A 17,861-nucleotide genomic window follows, 5' to 3' on the forward strand; every position below is an offset into this window, starting at 1 on the left:
AAAATGCAATTTTCGGGCCAAAGGTATATCGATGTAGAGTAAACGGTGTAGATCCACGTTTGACAAACAGCCGTTCCAACATGGCGATTTGAGAACGGCTTCGGCACTTCGAAATCCACAGCGGTGGGCAACACCTGACCATTAAAGGTTGACTTCATAACTTTTACAGCGGCGGTCGATAACAGGGGCGGTCGATAACAGGGTGAACGCTGTAGATACGTACACGCTCTAGAAACAGCCGGTTCATGTACGCGGCGATTGGTGAACGGTTGAGGCACTTCGAAATCTACAGCAGCGGGCAACGCCTGAGAACGCAAAATCACGCACTGAGGCACGGTTGTAGCACTTCACGTAAGAGCATGAGGAGCGGATACGGTCTCGCACACTATGTATCCAAACTACGACCATCTTGATCCAAACACTTGCTGCTTCACGTAAGTGCATAAGCGGCGGGCAACACCTGTTGAGAACGCGAAATAAAACACAGGCACGGTTAAAGCACTCGTAACTTCGTTAGAATATGAATGATTAGGCGTTCAATCCACAGTGCGGCCGTCGCAGAAAGCGAAATACAACATGCCGATTGATACACTTCACACATGAGCACAGGCTAGCGCTGCTCCGGCAGGTCCCAAAGCGTAGGTAGTGTGCACAACAGCGCAAAAGCCAAGCGCCCTTCGCCTTTACCACTCGCACTCCTCCTTTTCTCCCTTTCACGTGCGAGCGTCCGGGCAATTCATTTCACGGTTCCCGGCACGTGCACAGGCCGCGCGGGATTCTCGCCGCTGGTGCCGTGCGCTCCTCCGCCGCTGCAGCTGCTTAGGAGGGACCGAATAAACGCCACAAACATGAAAACAGGGATCTATGGGAGAGGGAGATCTATGGGCTCTAGAGACCTTTGCCCTTCATTGGGCTTAAACAGGCTGATGATGACGACAATGATTTCTTTTTACCGTCGCAATAGTATTTCATTTGTCGTCACAGCAGTCAAGCACCCGCGCAATTTTCCGTACAGTAACAATTAAAATATCACTTATGTATTGCTTTTATGCGTCAGATTTGCGGAATGTTTGGATTTTGCTCACCGAAGTCGGCAAGTATGAACATTGCAACCAGATTTATATGTTTAGAAATGAATGCGGCTGCATAAACGTCTTTTTCAATGTCTGCCTCAACTTCGGCTGGGCAGCTGAATCGAGGCACAGACAGACAAAATTTCTGCATTCAAGTATTCCGAAAAACACTTTCGTCTTTAAATGCACAGATTACTGCTTTCGTGCATTGCCAGGCAGGCTGCTTGGCCTGACTATCCTGTCTGCCATCATGCTTGCAGTTTTGTTTTGGAAAAACATTGGTGCGCAGGTTTCGACGTCAATAACCTACGAAGGTTGAACGCCTGAGCTTCTGCAAGCAATATCCTCGGCAGGAAGCGGCTAAACTTCCTTCATTAGAAGAAGTAAAATGAACAAGGTGCAAAGCAGGTAGTTAAGCGACAAATTTGAGTTTCCAATCTGCCGTTTTCGGCGCATGGTTGTTGCTATTGGTAAAGCCCGGTTCGTACTTTACCACCCGTGATTTCGGCGGAGCCGAGGCCGGAGCAGTCGGAGGTGCTCGGAGTTGAGGACGGCGCTCCGAGGGGACCAACTGAACTTACGTCGAACGCTCGATTTCGACCAACCGAACAGAGTCGCTTTCCGGCGTGCTCCAGAGCGTTCTAAAACGACCACCCCAATACAGCATCACTCACTCACTCACTCACTCACTCACTCACTCACTCACTCACTCACTCACTCACTCACTCACTCACTCACTTGCTTACTCACAAACTCTCTCGCTCACTCACTTACTCACTCAGTTGCTCACTCACTCACTCATAGAGTCACTCAACAACGTTCGGACAATCTTAAGGTACATTGCGGCTTTAAGTGACAACGTGTTTTACTGTCCGTGGATACATTAGGTTTGGCGTGCAATAAATAACACAAATCCCGGCCGTCCTGATTGTATCGTGCATTCTTTGACAAGCGAGAAATCCAAGCCCATCCCGTTGAACGTCGCGTGGCGCCCGCGTCTTGTTTTGAGGCAAGTTGGTCGCCGTGGCAACCGTTTTCAGAGCACGCTGTTGTGCAAGGAAGGCGGCCGCTCCTCGCGGGGATAACAAAGGTAAGCGGGCTCTGCTGTTTTCCTGGCTTCGTTCGAAAGCCGGCCTGGAACGCAGTGCGTACGTCTTTTAAGCGCTTTCACTGTGCACTGCGTGACAACGAAGAACGCCGCCCCGCCGGCTAAAGAGCAGCTGGCGACGCGGTTGGCGCCGCTCTCGTCGGCTTCGTGGGGGGCTGTCCCAGGTGCTTTATCGATGGCCACTCCTCCGGTACAATTTTGTGTTGTCACGCGGCACTTAGGCAGAAACGGGACGGGCACTGCGGGGTCTTTGCCAAGTTTAACGGGCGTAAATTTTTTTTCATGTGTCCGCTGGTCCGCTGTTAACCCCCTCCGCTTGATGCTTTTATTTACGCGCCTGTTGCCAAAGTGTTGGAAGTGGCGACCTTTTCCGGAGTCGAAACAGTTTCGAAGCTACGGTTCCCCGTGCTGTCAGCGGAGGCAGAATTCGATAGCAGGGGGGAGGGGGGCAGTGGCCATGCGCGTTCGGCCACAGAAGAAGCAGAAAACATGTATGTGCGAGTCTGAACATCCAAGTTGCACAATTTTGTCCCCCACCCCCCCTCGAAGCTCAAGTGGAGGACAAAATTCCTGAAGTATAGAAGAAGGAGGAGGAGAACGAGGCAAAACGTTTATTGAGTATAGAAGGGAAAAAGGTGGAATAAATGCCAGGAATTTTAACCAGGGTGTGGGCTCGTTTGCTATCCTACACGTGGGAAGGGGGAAGTGGGAAGTGTTGCGATGCTTTGCATGCGCTGTGGTCATACCTAGAACTTCTTTTGGCTGGGGATATCGAAAGTAACCCCGGCCCCTCAATTGAAGAAATGCTTGAGCAAATCTTGCAGAAACAAACGCTACTGGAAGCTCGACTGACGCAGATTGAAGGGAAACTCGACATATTTGCCGAGCAAGGTGCAAAGTTGGCCAGTCTTGAAGCTTCTGTTAGAGATCTCGAATCTACTGTCCAGCGTCAGCAGCAAAAAATAAGCGATATGGAAGACGGAGCCCGGCGTAACAATCTTATCGTGTTTGGTGTAAAGGAAAGTGTTAAAGAAACCCGAGAAGACTTAGAAAATAAAGTTATCACGAACATATTCCATAAACTGCTTGGTACTAAACCGTCGTCGGTCGAAAGAATTCAGACTTGGTAAAATAAGGGATGACCGTGAACGACCCATTATTTTACGCCTGTATGATTATGATGAAAAAATAGCTATCTTCAAAAAGTGCGAGAAACTGAAAGGCACAAAGATAAGTATCCCTGACGATTACTCGTACGACACGCTTCAAAAAAGAAAGTTGCTGTGGCAATCGGCTCAAAGCGATAAAAATGCAGGATCGACAAGCACGACAAGCTTTTTATAAACGACATTCCCTACACATGGGACGCGCAGTCTAACTGCAGGGTAAGGATTCGCAACAATGGTGTAGCCAGCCCCGGCGGCCAAGACTGACTAGGAAAGGCGCATGAGCTCAGACTGATAAATGTAAATGCAGGAAGCATTGTTAAAAGGCGGAAGAACTTGAATGCCTATCGCTACAACATGACCCCCATATAATAGCAATAACTGAATCTTGGCTGCACGCGGATATTACGGATGATGAAGTTTTCCCAGGCGCATACAACGTGCTCCGTACAGATAGGGCATCGAGGGGCGGCGGTGTTGCACTGTTAGTTAAGAAATCACTTAGACACGAAGTATTGCCGTCAATTGATACCCATGAAAGCGTATGGTGTAAGTTATTTTTCCACCACTTCGCGTTGATAATCGGCGTAATTTATAGACCACCGGGAAGCCTTCTTAAGTTTTTCGAGGACATTGACAACCCTTTAGCACAAATAACTAAAGACAGAAGTAAAGTTATTTTGGTAGGGGATTTTAATTTACCGGTAGTAAATTGGGACGCACGAATTCCTGGATCGTTGACAGGCCACATGCTGAATTTATGTTAGAAATGATGGTAAAATATTGTTGCGAAGACAAGGACGATGCAGTTGTCTTGAATGAGAAACAAGTTTATTGGAGCGAACTTGTGCTCCCCTAACAACTCAAAAGAATACAGAGGCGGCGAAGCAGCGATCAACAAAGTGACTTGCACAGGCGAGTGTCGTCGAATCGAATGCCGCGGCGTCTGCTCTGCAGGCTTTTTATCTTTCGGCGCGCGTGGTTCTGGACCCGTCGATTCGCATCGAGAACATTGTAGATGCAAGAAGATAATTCCGGGATGTTCACGTTAGATCGGAATGCTCTCCCTATCAGAACAGATAACACATGCGGCACAGAAAGAAAGAATGGAACACGCGCTTCCCTTGGCGCAGAGATAACACAGACCGGCGCAGCCGGGCGGTAAAAGCAAAACACAAATAAACAAACCCAATGTATGGTTCGCGGCAATACCCCCCCTCTAAGGTTGCATCGACCCGATGCTAACATAAGCGACAGTCCAAAAATAAAAATAAAATTCGTTATCGACCGTAGAAAGGTTTTAAGCGAACCACGTGGACGACTTCGGGCCGCGTGCGTCGTCGTGATGTTCCGGAATCACCATCGGGGATCACCTCGTAGGTAAGTTGGCCGACACGTCGTAGAATCTGGTAGGGTCCGAAATACCGTCGCAGGAGCTTCTCACTGAGTCCGCGTCGTCGGATGGGAGTCCAAACCCACACACCATCCCCTGGTTGGTACTCGGCGTCTCGGCGTCGGAGGTTGTAGCGGCCCGCATCCACCAGCTGCTGGTCCGTTATACGAACTCGAGCGAGCTGGCGGGCCTCCTCCGCACGTTGAAGATATCCGTGGACCTCGGCGTTGAGGTCGTCGTCTTCTACATGCGGAAGCATGGCGTCGAGCATCGTAGTCGGCCTTCTACCGTAGACAAGCTCGAACGGCGTCAGCTGCGTCGTCTCCTGGATAGCCGTGTTGTACGCAAACGTGACATACGCGAGCACTTCGTCCCAAGTCTTATGTTCAACGTCAACGTACATTGACAGCATATCTGCGATTGTCTTGTTCAGACGTTCTGTTAGTCCGTTCGTTTGGGGGTGGTACGCCGTCGTTCTTCGGTGATCCGTGTTGCTGTAGCGTAATACTCCTTGCATCAGCTCCGCAGTAAATGCCGTTCCGCGGTCGGTGATTAGGACTTCCGGGGCTCCATGTCGCAGCACAACTTGGCTTATAAAGAATTTTGCCACTTCTTGTGCAGTCCCCCTCGGAAGAGCGGCGGTCTCTGCGTAGCGCGTCATGTAGTCTGTCGCTACGACAATCCACTTGTTCTGTGATCGTGACGTAGGGAACGGGTCTAAAAGGTCCATTCCAATCTGTTGAAATGGTCTCGAAGGGACGGCGATCGGTTGCAGAAGTCCGGCGGGTCTTGGCGGCGGCGTTTTTCGTCGCTGGCAGTCACGGCAGCTCCGGACGTAGTGGGTGACGTCAGAGGTAAGGCCGGGCCAGTAGTACCTCGCCTTGATTTTTCCAATAGTGCGGGCTGTGCCAAGATGTCCAGAAGACGGGTCGTCGTGGCACGATTCCAAAATTTCGTCACGAAGGTCCGCGGGGATGACGAGAAGGTAATTCACTCTTGCTCCGGGGCTGAAATTCTTCTTCACGAGGACTGAGTTTCTGAGGCTGAATGCTGGTAAGCTGCGTTTGAAGGTCCTCGGAACGGAAACGTTGCATCCCTCGAGGTACTCGATTATGACGCGTAAGTCGGGGTCGGCACGCTGCTGGGAGGCTAGGTCGCTCTCCGTCACGATCCCGAAGAACGCGCTGTCTTCATCAGCGTCTTGTGGTGGTGGTTCGACGGGGGCGCGGGACAGGCAGTCGGCGTCGGAGTGTTTCCTGCCAGATTTATAAACGACTGTAACGTCGAACTCCTGCAGGCGCAAGCTCCACCGCCCAAGACGGCCAGAGGGGTCCTTCAAATTGGCGAGCCAACACAGCGCATGGTGGTCTGTTACAACCTTGAATGGCCTTCCATACACGTATGGGTGAAATTTTGAAATCGCCCATATAATAGCCAGGCACTCTTTCTCAGAGGCAGAATAGTTTTTCTCCTCCTTCGACAGACCACGGCTAGCATAGGCGATTACCCTTTCGCAGCCGCTTTGCTTTTGGACAAGGACGGCACCCAAGCCTATATCACTGGCATCCGTATGCAATTCCCAGCTGAAAGCGGTGCTATCTTTCGTCAAGCGCGTGAGCGGCACTGCAATGCGTGCGAAGTTTGCGACGAAGCGCCGGTAGTATGCGCAAAGTTCAAGAAATCTGCGCACGCCCTTCTTATCTTTCGGCCTTGGGAAGTTCGCTATGGCTGAAGTTTTCGCAGGGTCAGGCAGGACTCCCGCGGCGTTGACGACGTGGCCCAAGAACTTGAGTTCCCCGTATGCGAAACGGCACTTTTCAGGCTTCAGCGTCAACCCCGACGTACGAATGGCCTCGAGTACAGACTCCAACCTTGCAAGGTGTTCGTCGAAAGTCCGGGCGAATACCACTACGTCGTCGAGGTATACGAGGCAGGTGTGCCACTTAAGGCCAGCTAGCACAGTGTCCATGACTCTTTGAAACGTCGCTGGTGCTGTGCACAGCCCAAACGGCATCACATTGAACTCGTATAGGCCGTCTGGGGTTATAAATGCAGTCTTCTCTCGGTCTCTTCTGTCCACTTCAATTTGCCAGTAGCCGGTCTTCAGGTCCATCGATGAGAAGTACTTCGCGTGGCAGAGGTGGTCGAGGGCGTCGTCGATTCGGGGGAGGGGGTACACGTCCTTTTTCGTGATTTTGTTCAGTCGCCGGTAGTCAACACAAAATCTTAATGTGCCGTCTTTTTTCTTTACGAGTACGACGGGCGCAGCCCAGGGGCTTTTCGATGGCTGTATAATGTCGTCGCTGAGCATGTCGTCGACTTGAGTCCGGATGGCTTGCCGTTCGTGTGAAGAGACGCGGTACGGTGACTGTCGGGTAGGTCGGGGTCCATCTTCGGTTATTATTCGGTGCTTCGCTAGAGGGGTCTGACGTAGTTTTGCGCTCGACGAAAAACATTCGCTATAGCGACGCAGCAAAGCCAATAATTTGTTCCGTTGTTCTTGCGGTAGCGTCGGATTCACGTCGAAGGGCTGCGGGAGCTTGAAGGTTTCTCCGGGTGTGCGTTCAAAGTCGGCGACTGCGATCACGTCACTTGCTTCTTGCGCTTCTTCGAGGAATGCAATTGCCGCGCCCTTGTTTAAATGCTGGTACTCCTCGGTTAAATTAGTAACCAGAATGTGGGATTGGTGTTCCTTGAAGCGCGCAATGCCTCTTGCGACCGACACACCACGGTCGAGAAGCACCCTTTGATCAGTGTCTACGATAGCGTCGACGTCAGGAGCAGCATCTTCACAGTAGACTGCGACCATCAAGCTTGCGCGGGGTGGCAGGGTGACATGATCATCGGCAATCCTTACAGCAGCCCGTCGTTCGGGGTTCGGTTCCGGCGTCATGGAGTGATTGGAGGGAAAAAATCGCGCCAATCCACACCGTGAATGTGGTTGGAAAGCAAAGCTGTAAACGGCACCCATAACGATTACTCATGCGACGTCACTTAAAATCACTCCCATCGCTCTACAAATAGTAAAACCAGAGAGAAGTGAAATGCACTTAACCACACCATTTATTACTTCAAAGAGATATTCTTGGAAAGGTTAAATCAATGCATGATGCATGAACGGTGTATGGTTGAGTTGTATTGGTGTAGCAAGAGTGTAAACTTTTTTTTATAAAATCAAAGTAAGCTCCTACCTGGTGTTAGACGATCTGACTTCTCCGTGTCTGCGCCGCGGACGGAGGCGACGAGACTTGCGGCTGAGAAGGAGGAGGAAGAAATACTTCTGTTCAGATTTCTGAACGGCCCAGAGTGCAGCCTTGGGGAGTGGTTCCTTTTCTGTGGGGCCCAAATGCAGTCCGCGCGGCCTGTGTTCTGTCCACCCGCTGAAGCTGGGTAGGTAGAGAGGGCCTGGACAGCAGCATCTCCCATTGCTCTTGTTGGGTAGTTGACGGAAAGAGAGGAGGGTGCTCAGGGCTAAAGTCGCACACCCCGATTACGGGGCGGAGTATTCCTACTTCTGAGAAAAAATTACATTCAGCGTCGTAGCGATTCGGATGCATTACGTGAAAACGCGTAGGATGTGGGAAGGAGCCCGGATTGTATGAGCCGTAGGGTAGTTTGTTGTTCTCTGGAAAGGTCCGGGTAAGGCGAAGGTACGGTCTGTCTCAGAAGGCGATAATGCTGGATTATCTCTCTGGACGTGACAAGCGGGTGGCTGTCCTCGTGCAGCTCCATAGCGCGGGAGGTAAAAGCGCAGGCTTGTTGGGTGGGCGTATTTGTTCCCTTCCATTGAAGCGTGAGGCGGTGTCCAGATGAGCTGAATGGAACCGTTTGGGGAGTGGTTTTTCAGCACGCACAGTCCAGGTCAGGACACCCAACCCGACAGGTAATTCCGGTAGGCTTGCTGGGAATCGGTGACTACCCTCCGAACCCCTGGTTGAGTGAGAGCCAAGGTGATGGCTGCCTCTTCTGCTGCCGTCATTTGTTGGGTCCTAAGCGAAGTACACGCAAGGAGGTTGGTTCTGGAGGTAGCCACGATGATGGCGTGTTGCTGCCCTCGGTGTTAGGAGAAGTCTGTGTAGATAACTGCACGAGCCCCACCGAGAGTGGTGTTTAGCGCTTGAGCCCGTGCTTTTCCTTGACCCTCGTCATGTGAGGGGTTCATATTTCTAAGCAAAGGGAGCATCTTTAGTTTTAGTCGCCAAGAGTCTGGGTGTACGTCAAGCGGAGTGACATTCTGGGCTGCCCAGCCAATCTGGTGAAGCATACGGTTACCCACCGCAGTTCTGCCTCGGACCTTCTGGTTAGAAAGATGGCCTTCTATCAGCTCTTACACCGTGTTGTGGAGCCCGTGCTAAGCAGCCTCAGTGTGGACGCACTCATGAGAAGACCAATGGCCTGCTAAACCGCCTTTCTAATCATTATATAAAGCATCTCTATGTCTTCCTCCTCGAGAAGAAGATGGGGGTTTGTCGTAAGTAACTCTCGAGAGGACAAAAGCTTCAATTAATCGAAAGGTACCGGATTCTTTTAGGCCTCGCTTCTTGGTGGCAACTCGCCTGATCATGTGTATGATTTGATTAATGCTGTTATTGAGGCGCTGCAAGGAGACGTCACTCTTGGTGTTGGCCTGGAAATGTAGGCCCAGTATCTTGATGCTGGGGTTTGGAGTGATGGCCTGGTTATCAAGGAGTATTTTAATGTATTCCTTGATTTGGCGTGAGGGCGGACGACAAGGAGCTGTGATTTTTTGCGTGAACACTGGAGGCCACAGGCTTTAGCACATTGGCGTGCTAAAAGTGAGATGCCATGGATTGGTGTGAGCTTCCTTTAATTTTTGTAACTCTTAGCACATGAGCAAGGTGCGCACAGGGCCGCTAGACGGGCGTGAGTGGTCGTGTGACGCTGTCACGTGGCATTCAGCGAGAAGGCAGGGGGTAAACCCGTAGATGTGCTTGGTCAGTACACCATTTGTCTTCCCGTGGACGCGTGGGCTCGTAGCTGAATCGGTAAGACAACGGGCTCTCGCTTTGTTAGTCTATTGGTTCCAGGTTCGATTCCCCGCGGTGCAAGTAAATTCTTTTATTTGTTCGCTGGAGTTTTCTGGTGACACCAACGGTCGCGAAAGAACCCTTGGGGGGTAGAGGTAGAAAGCTTTGCTTTAAAAAGTTATTGACTTGGTCTGCAGATCGATTATTGCACCGTTGTCCATCAAAAAGTCCATTCCAAGGATTACGTCGCGGGAGCAGTTAGGCAGAATGACGAACGCCGCAGGGTACGTTGTGCCGTCTATGGTGACGCGCGATGTGCACGTTCCACTTGGCGTCACGAGGTGGCCTCCTGCTGTGCGTATGTGCGGACCGTCCCATCTGGTCATAACTTTCTTCAGTTTAGACGCAAATGGTCCGCTCATTACCGAATAGTCAGCTCCCGTGCCGTGTCTACGAGGGCGACTACGTCAAAGCCGTCGATGGACACCTTGACGTCAGATGCAGTCTTCCTCGAGTTCCGGGTTCGTCGGGGCGTCGTATCTCTGCTTGTACGTGTTTACGGTCGGGCAGTGTGCATCGTCGTTGTCGTCGTCTTCTCAACGGACGTCTCGGTCAGGTCGGGTACGCGTCGCGCCGTGTAGCTGTCGTCGTGTTCAGGAGTCTTGTTAGGGCTAGGTCGGGTCGTCGGGATGAGGGCATGTCGTGAATGATGGTCTTCAGCGAGTCGCTGCGTCGTTGGAGGGTTTTCATTTTTCCGCCGTTGTGCAACTTTACCTCCCGAAGTTGCTGCTTTTAGTTTCCCCCGCGTGGGCTGGGGGACCTTCCACGTGAGAAGCCACCAGTGCTGCGGCGGTTCGGTGACTGAGACGGGTAGGGCGACGGTGAACGGTTGAACCGGGCTGGTCCTCGGTTGGTGTTGGAGAGGTATTCTTCGATCTCAGCAGGGCGCTGGCCGTATCGGGGGCGTGGGGCGTCGACGGAGAACCCTCGCAAACCGAGCCTCTTGTAGGGACAGCGACGGTTGATGTGGTCGGCCTCTCCGCAGTGGTAGCACAGCGGGCGATTATCGGCCGTTCGCCACACGTCGGTCTTCCTTGGCGTCTGGTATTGGTCTACAGGGCGTCGGGCGGGCGGCATTGGACGGCGGTATGGCTCGGCCTCTTGACGACGGGTTGGAGCAGGGCGGGGTTGACGAACAGCCGAGGAGTAGGTCATGGCTTGTGGTTCCCGGGGTGCTTCCGACGGCGTAGAAGTTCCCAGTGCGTTTTGGACTTCTTCTCGGATTACGTCGGTCAGGGAAGCCACTTGAGGTTGCGGCGTCGTTGAAAAAAGCTTTCGAAGCTCCTCCCTGACCACTGCTCGGATGGTCTCTCGCAATGTATCGGAGCTTCCATTTGCGGCACCGATGGTCTCCGAGAACAGCGCGTTGACAGGGCGGTCGTACTGCCTCGTTCGAATTTCTAGCGTCTTCTCCATCGCGGCCGCCTCAGACGCGAATTCGGCCACTGTCTTCGGAGGGTTACGGACTAGACAAGCAAAAAGCTCTTGCTTCACTCCTCGCATTAGAAACCTGAGCTTCTTTTCCTCGGTCATTTCAGGGTCCGCACGACGAAAAAGTCGCTTCATCTCCTCAACAAAAATTACGACTCCTTCGTTGGGGTGCTGCGTTCGAGTTTCAAGCAAAAGCGCAGCTCGCTCTTTTCTCACCACGGTAGTGAAGGTCTTAAGGAACTCCCTCTTGAATTGAGCCCAGTCGGTCAAAGAGCTCTCATGGTTCTCGAACCAAGTTCGAGCAGCATCTTCTAAGTAAAAGAAGACATGCCGGAAAGTTTCTTCGTCGTCCCACCTGTTGAAGATGCGGACGCGCTCCAACGTCTCCAACCATTCTTCGGGGTCTTCAGCGGGGGCTCCCCGGAACGATGTCGGTTCTCGGGGCTGCTGCAGGATGATTGGCGACGTTGTTTCTTGCACCATGGTGTTGGTTGCAGCGTTCCTTCTCTTGGGCCCTTCTGGCAGAAGACCGAACTCGGGTAGCAATCCTTGCAGTCGGGGGCTTTCTCTGGTTGGACTGGCTTGGCGGCTTCGAGATGTCGTAGAGGGCATAAAGGCTTAGTACCCAGCACCTCTACCAGATGTCGCGAAGACACGGACGATGCAGTTGTCTTGAATGAGAAACACGTTTATTGGAGCGAACTTGTGCTCCCCTAACAACTCAAAAGAATACAGAGGCGGCGAAGCAGCGGTCAACAAAGTGACTTGCACAGGCGAGTGTCGTCGAATCGAATGCCCCGGCGTCTGCTCTGCAGGCTTTTTATCTTTCGGCGCGCGTGGTTCTGGAACCGTCGATTCGCATCGAGAACATTGTAGATGCAAGAAGATTATTCCGGGATGTTCACGTTAGATCGGAATGCTCTCCCTATCAGAACAGATAACACATGCGGCACAGAAAGAAAGAATGGAACACGCGCTTCCCTTGGCGCAGAGATAACACAGAACGGCGCAGCCGGGCGGTAAAAGCAAAACACAAATAAACAAACCCAATGTATGGTTCGCGGCAATATGGTTTGGTTCAGGTGGTAGATAAACCTACGCGAATTCAAGGAAATTCCAGCGCCCTTCTAGACCTTCTATTCCTCTCTGAGAGTACCTTTGAACATGGTATAGAAGTGAATGACGGAATCTCGGATCATAAGATTGTTGTCGCCACTCTCAAAATTAGCAAACCTTTAGCTAAGAACCGGATAGTTCACGTTTATAATTTTAACCGAGCCGACGATACGTCTGTCCTATACTATTTAGAATTGGCTTTAGACCGTATGCCAAGCGATAATGACGTAGACAAACTATGGCATTATTTTACCGATGTAGTACATATTTCACTATCTAGGTTTCTGCCAGAAAGAGCCAAGCGTATACATAAAGATAATCCTTGGGTATCCCGTGAAATAATACATTTAAAGTGTCAGCTACGTCGTGCGCGGAAACGGAAGCCTAAAAATTCTCGAATAGCGGTACTTAGCACTCAAGTTCGACAGGCATTAAGAGCGTCCAAAACACGCTTTTTCACTACAACACTGACTGAATACCTTAAAACATCACCTAAAACATTTTGGCAATACCTTGCCCGATCAAAGCCTTCAATAAATGGAGTAGTTGTAAACAATGCCGTGTGCAACAATTCCTCCGAGATTGCCCAATAATTTAACAATTTTTTTGCCTCTGTATTCAGCCAAAAAGATGAGAGTACTGCAGTAGATTTTGAATTTCAAAACCATAGCCATGTAAGCACTTTTTTCTCAAAAGAAGGTATAGTCGACATGCTGCTAAAACTTGGCGTAAAAAAGTCTCAAGGCCCTGACAAAATACCAAACGAATATTTAAGGCGATACTGTGAATGGATTGCATGCTTCCTGGTTAAGATTTTTTTCGTATGGCTAATAAGTGGTGCATTACCAGATCAATGGCTATTAGCGAGGATTGTACCTGTTTTTAAGGCAGGAGAAAGGTTCACATTGGAAACTACCGTCCTATATCAATAACTTGTACAGCCTGTAAAAGTATGGAGCATATTATTTGTAAGCAACTAGTAGAGTACATTGAAAACAACAATAGTTTTTACAGCAAGCAACATGGTTTTCGGAGGCGCCTATCAACGGTCACGCAATTATTTGAAACAATACACAGTTTTGCAGAGGCACTTAATTGTCGTGAACAAGTTGATGCCATCGCTCTTGATTTATCAAATGTGTTTGACAGGGTCAGCCATACGAAGCTTGTCAAAAAACTTTATGGGTACAATATTAACTTACCAATTATAAAATGGATTCAGGCCTATTTGCGCAATAGACAACAGTTTGTAGAAATAGATGGTGAGTGCTCCTCTTTCCTTCCTGTTTCATCAGGTGTACCTCAGGGGTCGGTTTTGGGTCCAATTTTGTTCTTATTATATATCAATGACATTGCAACTGATGTACATCCTAATGTTGAAGTGCGGTTGTTTGCCGACGATTGTCTTCTGTTTTGTCGCGTTAAAGGTACTTCCGATCAAAATCAACTAAATGATTCTTTATGTCGAATTTATAACTGGTGCGAAAAATGGAATATGCAAATAAATTGAGAAATCTGTATGTATGACGGTCACGAATAAGAAATCTCCATTGATGTTTTCATACGCTGTTAATAATAATGTAATTAAGCGTTCCACGAAACTGATATATCTTGGCGTAACGATCTCCAGTAACCTTAATTGGAATGAACATGTCGAAAATATTTGTGGATCTGCCCAGCACAGGCTTGGTTTGTTACGACGTAAACAAAGGGATGCTACTCCAGATATTAAACTTAAAGCATACACCACTTTTGTTCGTCCAAATTTAGAGTACGCTAGTATAATTTGGGACCCACATCAGCAATACATAATAGATAGATTAGAAGAATTCAGCGAATGGCGGTCAGGTTTATTTTTTCTGACTACGATAAAACACACTCGGTAACCACTATGATTGGGAGGGCTGGTCTTACCACATTGGCTGTGCGTAGGAAAATTGACGCCTTAAATTTTTATATTAACTTTATAACAATAAGCTAAACTTCAGCCCCAGTTTGTACTTAAAGCCTCCTGGAAGAGTTTTGCCGCGAACTAGTCATGCTTATGCCATTATGCCTTACGTGCCTAGAGTGGATGTCTTTAAACACTCCTTCATCGTCAAAACAATTGTTGAGTGGAACAACTTAAACCCATGTGTATTTCCTATCAACAATACGGTTGACGCTTTTGTGCAAACTTTTAATGCATTGTTTGTGTGAACATTGCATTGTATTCCCACCCTGTAACAGCCCGGAAGAGCTCACAGTATTGAAAATAAATAAATAAAATAAATAAATGAATAAGAAAAAGGTAACGGCAGAGCGTGAAGGGTTGTGCCCAGCATTGGGACACCAAGGATGATAGAGATAAGCGATTCCATAGAGTACTGCGTATGTTCTTTTTTCTATAGTATTTTTTGCTGCAGACTAGTACAGATTCGTCATTTTTAGGAAGCTCAGGACCACTTTTGTCGCCTTGTATGTATATGACGGAGAAGGCCAGTCGCCTAGGATTTTCTCCTCCGAGAAAATTTCGATATTCGTTTGTTCACAAAGATTGGTCTAGAGGAAGGGTGAGGCCACTAACTCGATGTAGGGGTGAAATAAAGAAATTAGTGGGTAAAGTGTGGACTCGAGCGGCGCAAGCCAGGACCGGTTGGATGCCTACGGGACAGGCTATAGTAGACCCGAGTAGGCTGATGATGATTTGAGTATTTCAGTATTTCAGCAGTTGATTTTTATTTCTTTGCAAAATCAAGGGGAGGCTGAGACTAAAGGCGAACGTGGCCTTACAGAGGCCTCAGCCACCCGATTTACAGCGTGCATAATAACACGTCTGTCCACAAATTAAGGCATAATAGCACAATCGTAATAGAGAAATAGCACAAAGCAAAGTCATTACTATATTTCCTATGTATTATTCAAAACATAGGTCTAAAATTTACAGAAGGGTCACATGTACACATAAACGCAGTAATTCGTACGCATGAACTTTCATCAGTTACACTACTATGTCAGAATTACGAATTAATGTATTTTTGTTTCTATTGTTTTTAATTTTTACCTATAGGGGATAATGTAGATATATGCTTCAAACTTCAAATATATAAATAAATATATCAGTATTGCAAGCGTGTTGCTTAAGTAACACTTCTTTGACCTGTTTTTTTAAACGTAAGTTCACTGGCGTCGAAGTTTAATTTTTCACCCAATTTATTTAATATTTTAGTTGACTGGTACAGGACAGATTGCTCACTATAGTTCGTTCTTACTTTTGGAGTGTGCCGTATTGTACGCCTGAGATGGTAGCCAGAAGATGTATTGTTAACTTGATTGTGGGTCTTTTGCTTATAAATGGTGTGCAGAACCTTCATGTAATAAATTTTGTCAGCTCGAAGCATTGAATATACAGTAAATGAAGGACTTGTCCTCAAACCTGCTTAACAGCCATGATAATCTAAATATATGTGCAAAATTCTTTTTTGCAATAGAATGAGCCTCTTATACTTAGTTTCAGTTTTGGTCCCCCACACCAAAATCCCATTGCATAGTTTCGAATAAATGAGAGCATTGTATAAGTTTTGTTTCAACCATAGTGGTATCAAATGGCCAATTCTATATATGAGAGGAGGAGGAGGTAGCCTTTATTGTGGCAGGAAGACTCTACGTAAAGTGGGGGAAGGGGAAATAGAAGGGGGGGGGTTGTAACTTGGGACATCTTAAATGCGTACAGTTCGACCCAAAACAGGTGGGCTCCTTAAGAATGCTGAAGAGGCCGCGTGGGGTGAGGAGAGCAGGCTCAGGACTCTAGACTGCTCGCGCTAGACCGCTTTTTAGGGAAAAGTGTGCAATTAAAGCCAGCATGGAGGGTTCCAGTGTACGAGGGTCGATGTAAAGAGAGGCTGTATTTGGAGGAGGCTTGAAGGTTCTGTAGCGCACGAACTTCGGGCAGTGCCAAATTAGGTGCTGGAGATTGGCGGGAGTGGGGGAGTCGCAGAAGGGACATCGAGGCGGTAGAGACGGGGTGTACCATTTCCGGAAGGTCTCAGGGGTAAGGCTAGCATTAGCAAAATATTTGTTTATGAAACTTTCGGCTGATCTTGGGAGCGGGGGCAGGGCGGATAAAAAGCCGGTTGGAGTCAGGGCCTTGAGGCGGTCTTTTTTTTCCTTTTTGTAACGTAGAAGCTGTATCGCTGGTGGTAATGTCTCAGTAGGTGCAGGAGCCAAGTCGGGTAGCAGCGGAGGACTAGAGGTTATACACTCCAGCGCAGCCGAGTGGGCTGCCTGGTTCCCCGGTGATGACCCCTCATGTCCAGGTGACCAGTCGATGCGAACATGAATGCGTCCACCAATACCATCGCCAACAAAATCATTCATCAGATCTCCATCCTGAAATCTATATATGAGACCTATACTCTTAGAGTGTTCGGTGGACAGGTGAGTAATATGCGTATTCCACGAAAGTTGTTCTTCAAACCAAACACCTAAGAACTTCTGTTCTGTCACTCGGTTTAACTTGGTTCCGTTGAATATAATCGGGATTTCTTTCTCGACATTTTTATTGTACGGCCTAAATATCATGTAAGTTGTCTTTGTAGCTTCAACTTGCAATTTATTATCTAATAACTATATTGATAATTGTTCCGAGTAAACATTTACCATTGAGTGAAGTTTAATTATATTATCAGATGTGAAGAATACGTTAGTGTCATCCGCATTCATTACAAGTTCTCAAGACCTTCTATATTTATTATGTCATTTACTAAACTATAAACAGTAACGGGTCTAACTTGGAGCCTTGCGGGACACCTTGTTTTAGCTCTCTGATGCAATGGAGTTTAGTTGAACAAACTGCTTTCTTTGAGTCAAATAGCTTTTTTAAAGGTTACCTGACACGCCACGTATTGCATATCTCTCCAATTTATTTAGTTTTTATTTATTTAGAACTGCCTGTTTTCAGTGTTTGCAATTATTTTATTTGTAAGGTACAGTAATGCTTGCTCTGTTGATTTAGATTTTTGGAAACCATATTGATACTTGGAAATTACATTGTGTTTAAGAAAAAAAGTCAATAGTCTATTATAGATTACTCCCTCAGATACCTTGGAAAAAACTGTCAGGACAGAAATTGGCCTGTAATTTGATACATTGTCGTGTGCTTCCCCTTTATGAGTCGGCGTCACTCTAGCACTTTAAGTTCCTTAGGAAAAACACCAGTGGACAGACAGACTAATAATGTACGCTAACACGTCACTTATTTCTGGTGCCACGTTTTTAATCACACTCCATAAAAACACCTCAACTCCTGCCGCTGCATAATTATTTGTTTTTCCGATAAGGTCCCGTGCTTCGGTATCGTTCGTAGGTTCGAAAAAGATAGAGCTAGACAACCGTGGAATGCCAGTCGCGCCGCGGCCGCCGTTATCAGTGTGTGTTGGGTGCGCACCAGCATCAATAAAATGAGTATTCATACAGTTGGCTATACTCGGTGACAACTTAAGAACGGCACCGGAAGTTGTCGCTGTGCCTTACCACCGTAGCCGGAAG

The 17,861-nt window shown here is 48.3% G+C and overlaps 1 protein-coding gene across 1 annotated transcript in view; it reads left to right on the forward strand.

Moving 5' to 3' along the window:
- The first annotated feature begins 2,130 nt into the window (after positions 1–2,130).
- Positions 2,131–17,861, forward strand: part of LOC144168770 (pecanex-like protein 4) — a 473,206-nt gene continuing 457,475 nt past the window's right edge. The window contains exon 1 of the mRNA XM_077697735.1: positions 2,131–2,163. The gene's annotated coding sequence lies outside the window, so the exon portion shown is untranslated. The remainder of the gene's footprint in view (positions 2,164–17,861) is intronic.

The sequence above is a fragment of the Haemaphysalis longicornis genome, unplaced genomic scaffold, assembly GCF_048455015.1.
Source record: "Haemaphysalis longicornis isolate Haplotype H1 unplaced genomic scaffold, Haemaphysalis longicornis Haplotype H1 scaffold_2, whole genome shotgun sequence".
Lineage (NCBI taxonomy): Eukaryota > Metazoa > Arthropoda > Arachnida > Ixodida > Ixodidae > Haemaphysalis > Haemaphysalis longicornis.